This window comes from Bombina bombina, chromosome 3 (genome assembly GCF_027579735.1).
Source record: "Bombina bombina isolate aBomBom1 chromosome 3, aBomBom1.pri, whole genome shotgun sequence".
Classification (NCBI taxonomy): domain Eukaryota; kingdom Metazoa; phylum Chordata; class Amphibia; order Anura; family Bombinatoridae; genus Bombina; species Bombina bombina.
In genome coordinates, this window is record NC_069501.1 from 94,644,768 (window position 1) to 94,653,630 (window position 8,863).

Sequence of the window (8,863 nt, forward strand, 5' to 3'; positions counted from 1 at the left end):
AATCAATTTATCAGGTAAGCATAAATTTCCTTTTTAATGAATTTTGGTTTAACCTTGAAATTTATCAATGCAGCAACCAGAAATCTATCTCCTACTGTTGAGTTCCAAAAAGAACGAAACAGGCTGTCTAGTGAGTGATTTCTGGTTTGCTGTAATAATCCTGTTAAAAGGATAGCTGTGTTAACAGTATTATTTTGAAGCAAAAAAACTGAGAATTTTCATAACTTACCCAGAATCCTCTTGTGTATTGGTAACATTGTATATGACTTATTTCTGGGGAAAAGCAAGTGGGGATACTTGCCTAGATGTGCTAATTTCCTATGCAAATATTTACATTGATTTATTTTTTTATATATATATATATATATATATATATATATATATATATATATATATACTCTCCCATCACAGAAAGGCACTCGCTGGTCTTCATAAAATATAGCATTTCTTTCAAATCATCAATAAAAGGACATAATGTTTCGGTGTACCAGTACACCTTTGTCAAATGTCAAAATAGGATCTAAAAACGTATCCCCAGAAAAAACACATAACACGACATACCATCACCCACCTTATATACACATAAAGACGACCTACTCCACGGTATCGGCTCATGGTGACGTCATCACGTTACGATGTAAGCGGGACGTGTCACAGCCAATCGGTTGACACCTCATTACCATAGTAAGCTATACACGGAAGCGCAATTATATATCAAGCTGTACGGGACATTGCTGTATAACTAACAGCAAAGGATGCAATGTAATGACAAATTTTCCATCTTGGTAACAAAAGGCACAACAGGCCATGATTACACCTAGCATAACTTCATTTGGCCCTGTGGTTTCTTAGAACGTCACCATCACATATGTCGCTCATTGGGTCAGCATAGGCATCACGTCCCATAACTAGGATAATTACACTCAGTGTAAAAAAAATTTCATAAAAACATCAAGTCAAAAACTATATACATCACTTTGGAATAATACATATGCACAGTGTCATCATCTCCATTATATAATGCAACCATAGTGGATATTTAATATTAACCATCTATATGACACATCCCTCCCTTCACTCACCAATTACTACCCCCTTCATGTCACCAGGAGTATAGGTAGAAACCTGTGGGTACCCACTAGAACGAACATCCATGTGGATCCATTACAGGTATTTTCTTCCATACAGCCAGCTGAAGTATAATGCTGCATGAGTCCAGTCATTGGTTATTTAGTGTAAAATGGCCCAAAATCAAGGAAGGTGTTTAATCCTCTTGGTATCTGAGTGTCCAAGGTATGGCTCCATTTGGTTTCCATTAGCCTTTTGGCTCTATTACCCCCTCTAGGAAGCAGAGGAACATGGTCTATCAGCATTGTTTTCATACTAGAAACGCCATGATTACACCTAGCAAAGTGGCGTGCCACTGGTTGTTCCGAGTCCCCCTTATTGAGGGCTTCCCGAATGGCACAACGATGGTTGGCCATCCTGTCCCTGAAGTTTGTAATTGTCTTTCCAATGTAGACCAGGGAACATTGGCAAATTAACATGTATATAACGTGTGCTTGTACATGTTAGCCTATGACAGATTGTATAACGCTTATTGGTGTGGGGATGTTGGAATGTTTTCCCTCTCATCATGCTGTTGCATGTTGTGCAAATTCCACAAGTAAAACAACCTTTACTTGAAGTTTTCAGCTAGGTATCCTTTTGATAACATCCGACTGGGTCTGTTTTCACCAGTATATCCCTCAGGTTATCGGCCCTCCGGTGCATCATCCGTGGAGGCTTCATCTTATGAAATGGGAGTGATGGATCTGATTCAAGAGGAGACCAATGCTGATGTACTGACTTCCTCAACACCTCACACATGGGGGTATATGTGGTCATGAAATTCAACTGTTGTATATCGTCACTGGGTTTCTTATGTTAAATTTCCAGTGTAGATTCCAATAATCTCTCTTTAGTACTTCGGACCATTGCACTATCATAACCTCTTCTTACTAGTTTATTTTCCATCTCTGTGAGCTGCTCCATCATAGTGGGTACATCACTATTGTTGCGGATGACTCTAGTGAGTTGTGACATGACTATCCCCATCTTTTGGTGCCTGGGATGGAAGCTTATGGCCTATAATAAGGAGTTTCGATCAGTAGATTTCATATACAATGAAGTACCAAAGGAGAAACGATCACAAGCATGAACCTTGAATATATTGAGATCTAAAAAAATGTATCGCAGTCTCACTATACTCTAGTTTAAGTCGTATGGGACAGTCCATTGAGTTTAAACATGACACCCACTGCTCCAATTCACTTGTACTACCCCCCACACCAAAAATACATAATCGATGTAACGTACATAATATCTGATGTGGGGGTGAGTAAATGGTTTCATGGCCACTTGTTCATACCACGCCATGTAAAGGTTAGCATATGAGGGTGCCATGTTTGAACCCATGGCCATCCCAGAGATTTGTAAATAGTCCCTTTCGAACCTGAAAAAGTTATTTTCAAGACATAGGGTTAGCAGCTCACAAAGAAACTCAATAGGAGGTTCTTCATACAGAGGGTTCTCTGTCACCATGAATCTGACAGCTGCCACACCCCCATCAGGAGGGATTGAGGTGTAGAGGCTGTCTACATCCATGGTGACAAGGACATCATTGATCTGGAGTCCCACATAACTCCTCAGAGATGTAATTAAACCGGGTGAGTCCTATAAATATGCAGGAATACCTTTCACCACTGGCTGTAGGTGAAAATCTATATATATGGCTAGGCTCAATAATAAGGAATCCCTGGCAGATACTATAGGTCTGCCAGGGGGATCCTTAAGAGTCTTATGCACCTTAGGCAATAGATATAGTATAGGAGTTTTGGGGTGGTCAGTTATTAGGAATTCAACCTCCTGCTCAGATAATACGATTTGTAACCCCTATGTATATACTCATCAATAACTTTTTTGAAAACCACTGAAGGGTTTCCCTTAAGTTTTAAATAGACTGTGGTATCTGGGAGTTGTCTTAAAGCTTCAGTTCTATAGTTAGCGTAATCCTGTATAACGATAGATCCCCCCCCCCTTATCCGTCGGGCGGATAATTATGGTGTTGTCATTACTTAAAGTCTTAACAGCCAGTCGCTGCTCTATGTTTAAGTTGGGGTAAGTGGTAAATGGTTTCATGTTGTTAACATCATGACATAACATTCGTGTAAAACCCTTTATTGATGGATGGGTGTTAGTGGGTTCAAAGGCCGATGGTTTTTTAAATACAGGCGGTGCCATTATTGTACCCCCCTGAAAGTGTTCCTTCAACTTAAGCTGCCTTTGCAGTTTATGAATATCAGGAAAGGTTTTGGAAATTTTTTGGAGTGTAGGCGCAAATGAATGCTTTTACCCTTGTCTTAATTATGTTGTACCCTTATCTTAGAGTTGAGGGAAATGTATAAAAGATTTGACACTGACTTTAATAAAAAAGGTATATTTATTTGAAAATAATAATAATAGTACTTTTTGACAGGTGGTTTACAGATACTGATTAAATCTAGACAGGTATATATTGCAACCACTATGTAAAGTCTAGGACCAGTGTTACAAAATTGAAAATATAGGTGTATAGTAACGGTATGTTTGTGTGAAATACGATGAAACAATTTGTGTATTTGAAAAATGTTTAAGTATAGGACTCGTTTGAGTGTTGTACCTAGTACATTGAAAACCTAGTACACAATCTAAAAAAGTCGGATATACATTAGAAGGGATTCTTATGCTTGTAGAGTTTTTTTTGCTCTTAAGGTTTCTAGTGTTACTACATATATAAAAGATTATTCTTGGTCTAGATGTTTGTTCCTGGTATCAGCAAATATTAACTGTCACACAAATAACTGTCATATGAAAAAGAAATTCTTTGAAACATGTGTTGCTAAATATCATACAAATATTCATAAAACATATATTGCTAAAAATGTATATTAATGATAAAAAACTTGTATTGCTATAATTTTAAACTTTCTTTCTGATAGTCGGCCGACTAGTGTATAACAATTTAAGTTTCACAGAAATTTTGTATGCAATGGTATCACAGTTTGAAATAGGAAAAAAAACCACCGGTGGATTTGGGGATGTAAAAATGTCAAATGTCAAATGATCATATATATCGTTTTAGAAATCTGTATCGTTTAAAAATCTTTGTTGTTTAAAAAATCGTTTTCTTAAAATCTTTTTAGATAGTTTGTATCAGTTCAATGTATATTATACACTCATTTTTGTAGAATTCGTTTTTTTGCACAAGGGTCCTTGAGTGTTTAGCACTGTTAGTATGTGTCAAAGTAAGATCTATATCCTGGTGCCTTATTTACCAAAGCTCTACGGTCTAAGGAGGTATTGAAGTAAGGAGCGTTAGGACTTACTGTACTCCTAGCCGATTCTGGAGCCCGGTTCAAGTTGTTGCGCTCTGTATGTTTTTCTTTGTAGAATGTAGAGTCTCCGCTGGCTGCGTGCAGCTCCGTGTCCCTCTGCTGTGGGTAATCTTTGTAGCGGTCTGTTATTCCAATAAGAAATGCTGAAGTTGAAACACTTCAAAGTGTATTTGAAGGCTTTGATCTGTCTTTTGTTTCCTTTTCACCGCTTGTCAAAAGAGCGGAGGAGTGTAAAAAACTGGGCTTATAACAGGTATTGCTTATAGCCTCAGTGGGTTAGTTCTTTTCTTTGTAGGTTACACAGTATTTCGCTACGCGTTTCGGCCGTTACACTGGCCTTTTTCAAGCTGTAATACTGTGTGTTAGTTTGGCGGTCTTTTTATTTGAAAAAATCTCTTCAATTAGATACTAAGCATTCAATCATTCAATTCGTTTTTAATTAAAGGTCATACAGCTTTGTGCATATTTTCTTTGCAGTTAGATTTTGTGTACCACCCATAGATACAGCAATATTCATACATAGTCATAATGGTCGAGAAAGAGAGGAACTTTCTGCGTGCAGATATAATAATAAATAATTTGTATCATAAATAGTGCGTGTTGAAAATGTTTAAAATGTCATTTCTGGTTTTTACATTTTTCTCATTGTTAGTTGTGAATTGTTAGTTGTTTGCAAAATATTTATAAGCTACTCTTATGTGAGAAGGTGTAAAAAAGATTTTAAAACAAAAAACATACTGGATAAAGCCAGAGGAAATTCCTTTGTCGTTTGTTGAAGGGTTCAAGATCATTTGATAGTAATGTATTTATATATGGTACATTTGTAATTTTATTAATAAACGTGTTTTAACCATCTTAATCCTTTGTTGAAAAATTAAAGACCTATGATTATCTGCAAAAGTATTGTTATGTTTCGTATAGACATATTTAGAGGTCTGTTTTTGTCTATTGAGATTGTGTGGTGTTTGTATATTTTTAAACATATTTTATCAATCTTAGTCCTTTGTTGAAAGAATTAGAGATCTATGGATGTATGTAAAAAATGTTTATATAGTCACAATTACGGTAAAAAATATTCTTTCAGATATAATACGAACAAAAAAATATATGTTTTTTCAATCTCAGTCGTTTGTTGAAAAATTAGAGATTTTTTACTATCTGTAAAAAATAATTTCAAATTATTTGTATCCACATTTTGGACTTAATAATTTTTTATTATATTATTATCAAATATTCATCATTATTGTGTAGACTGTAATATAGACTATTTGGTGTGTTTGATGTTTTATTGTTTTAGGAAGCTGTTTAGGTTGAAATCTATGTTGAGACCCTTTGGCTGTAATGTTTGTAATTTAAAGATCCATTTTGCTTCTGCTTGTAGTAGTGCTGTGGATTGATTACCCCCTCTGATGTTTTTTCTTATCTTTTCTATTGCTGTAAAATTGAAGAATTTTAGATTGCTGTTATTACATAATCTGAAATGTTTTGGGACAGGTAGCTCTAAATTCCTTTTCTCTTCTGAGTTTTCTATGGACAGGATGTGTTCTCGTATCCTTTCTCGTATAGTTCTTTCTGTTTCTCCTGTATATTGTAGATTGCATTTTTTACATTCTATAAGATAAATTATATTTTTGTCCATACACCTGATAGTATTGTTTATCTTGTATGTTTGTTTAGTATTACTAGATGTGAAAGTGTTGGTCTTTTTTGAGTGCCTGCAGGCCTTACATATATGGCAAGGATAAAACCCCTTTAATTCAGTTCCTAGTACCCCTTTCTCAACGTTTTTACATCTATTGTTCTTCATTGATGGTGCTAGACTGTTTTTTAATGTGTTTGCTCTCCGATATATAAATCTTGTTTTTTTTGGTAATAGAGGGCCAATATCTGTATCATAACTGAGGATGTTCCAGTGTCTTTTGATGATCTTTTCTATAGCCTGCTTATCTTCTCCATATTGGGTGATGAATGGTACATTTATTTTATCGTTTATTGTGTTCGGAAGTTTATTTTTCTTGGTATTGTGATTCAGGATGTCAGATCTATCAATGTTCCTAACTTCTTCTATATCTTTTTCTATTTGTGATATATTATAACCTCTATCTATAAATTTTTGTTTAAAAATTTCACTTTGTTCTTCAAAGACTTTAGGGTCATTACAGTTTCTTTTTAATCTTAGAAATTGTCCCTTAGGTATGTTTTGTTTCCATCTTTTTAAATGGCAGCTTTCCCAGTGGATGTAATTATTTGCATCCACTTCTTTTAAAAATGTTTTGGTGTTAATTTTGTCTCCATTTGTTGAGATTTCTAGATCTAAATAGCTGATTTTATCTTTACTGAAGGTGTATGTAAAAGTTAAGTTTTTGTTGTTATTGTTCATGGTATGTATGCAGTTTGTCAGATCTTCCTCATTGCCCTTCCATATAAAGAAGAGATCGTCTATGTATCTCTTGTACAGTATAATGTTCTTTTTGTATGAACTATTGTTGAAAAAATTGTCTTCCCATAGGCCCATGAACAGGTTTGCGTAACTTGGGGCGAATTTGGTGCCCATGGCAGTCCCGCAAACCTGTTCATAGAAAGCACCGTCATATAGGAAATAATTATGTGTTAGGATAAAATTGATTCCATCTAGGATGAATTCAATTTGATTTGATGGCATTCCACCTTCATCAGTTAGAAAGTGTTTGATTGCATCTATTCCATCACTGTGCTTTATACATGTGTATAGTGATGAAACATCACAGGTTACTAATAGGTAATCTGATTCCCATGGACTTTCCTCCAGTATTTTTAAATGACTGGAAGAGTCTCTTAAATAAGAGTCTAGATTTTTCACATGCAGTTGAAGGAACTTATCTATATATGTAGATAGATTAGATGTTAAGGAGTTTATTCCCGATATTATCGGGCGTCCTGGAGGATTTTTTATGTCTTTGTGTATTTTGGGGAGTCCATATATAATAGGAATTCTCGGGTAAATTGGGTATAAGTAGTCATATTCTTTTTCTGTTATAATTCCACATGTTTTGGCCTTCTCTAGGTGAAGATTTGGTATATTCTGGTAGGATTAGTAATCATTTTCTTATATGTGTTGGTATCATCCAATAATTTAAAGATCATATCATTATATTGTGATTTGTCCAGAATCACTATACCTCCCCCTTTGTCTGCTGGTTTAATGATAATTTCATTATTCTTCTCTAATTCTGTTATGAGTAGTTTTTGTTTTCTAGTAAGGTTCTGTTTTTTCGTCTTTTTTTCTTTTAAGTTACTTATGTCGGTTGTTACTAGTTTTTCGAACGTGTCTATATATTTGCCTTTTTCATTTTTGGGGTAAAAGTTTGATTTTCTTTTTAGGTCAGTGTGTATATAGCCTCTTTCATCTTTGAAGAAAGTTTTTGTTTCTCTTATTTTATTGGTTTCACCATTTGATATTTCTACTGGATTTTTTATAGAGTATTTCTTTAATGTCAAATTTCTGACGAATTTGTGTGCATCTATAAATGTATTGAATTTGTCTATTGTTTGTGTAGGTGCGAATGATAGCCCCTTATTCAATATTTGTTTTTGTTCATCATTGAGCTGAAATTTGCTAAGATTATATATTCCCTGTTGGGTTTTTACTTCTTTCTTTTCACTTCCTGAAAGTGTGCCCTCTGATGATATTGTTGTTCCATGGGAATCAGATTACCTATTAGTAACCTGTGATGTTTCATCACTATACACATGTATAAGGCACAGTGATGGAATAGATGCAATCAAACACTTTCTAACTGATGAAGGTGGAATGCCATCAAATCAAATTGAATTCATCCTAGATGGAATCAATTTTATCCTAACACATAATTATTTCCTATATGACGGTGCTTTCTATGAACAGGTTTGCGGGACTGCCATGGGCACCAAATTCGCCCCAAGTTACGCAAACCTGTTCATGGGCCTATGGGAAGACAATTTTTTCAACAATAGTTCATACAAAAAGAACATTATACTGTACAAGAGATACATAGACGATCTCTTCTTTATATGGAAGGGCAATGAGGAAGATCTGACAAACTGCATACATACCATGAACAATAACAACAAAAACTTAACTTTTACATACACCTTCAGTAAAGATAAAATAAGCTATTTAGATCTAGAAATCTCAACAAATGGAGACAAAATTAACACCAAAACATTTTTAAAAGAAGTGGATGCAAATAATTACATCCACTGGGAAAGCTGCCATTTAAAAAGATGGAAACAAAACATACCTAAGGGACAATTTCTAAGATTAAAAAGAAACTGTAATGACCCTAAAGTCTTTGAAGAACAAAGTGAAATTTTTAAACAAAAATTTATAGATAGAGGTTATAATATATCACAAATAGAAAAAGATATAGAAGAAGTTAGGAACATTGATAGATCTGACATCCTGAATCACAATACCAAGAAAAATAAAC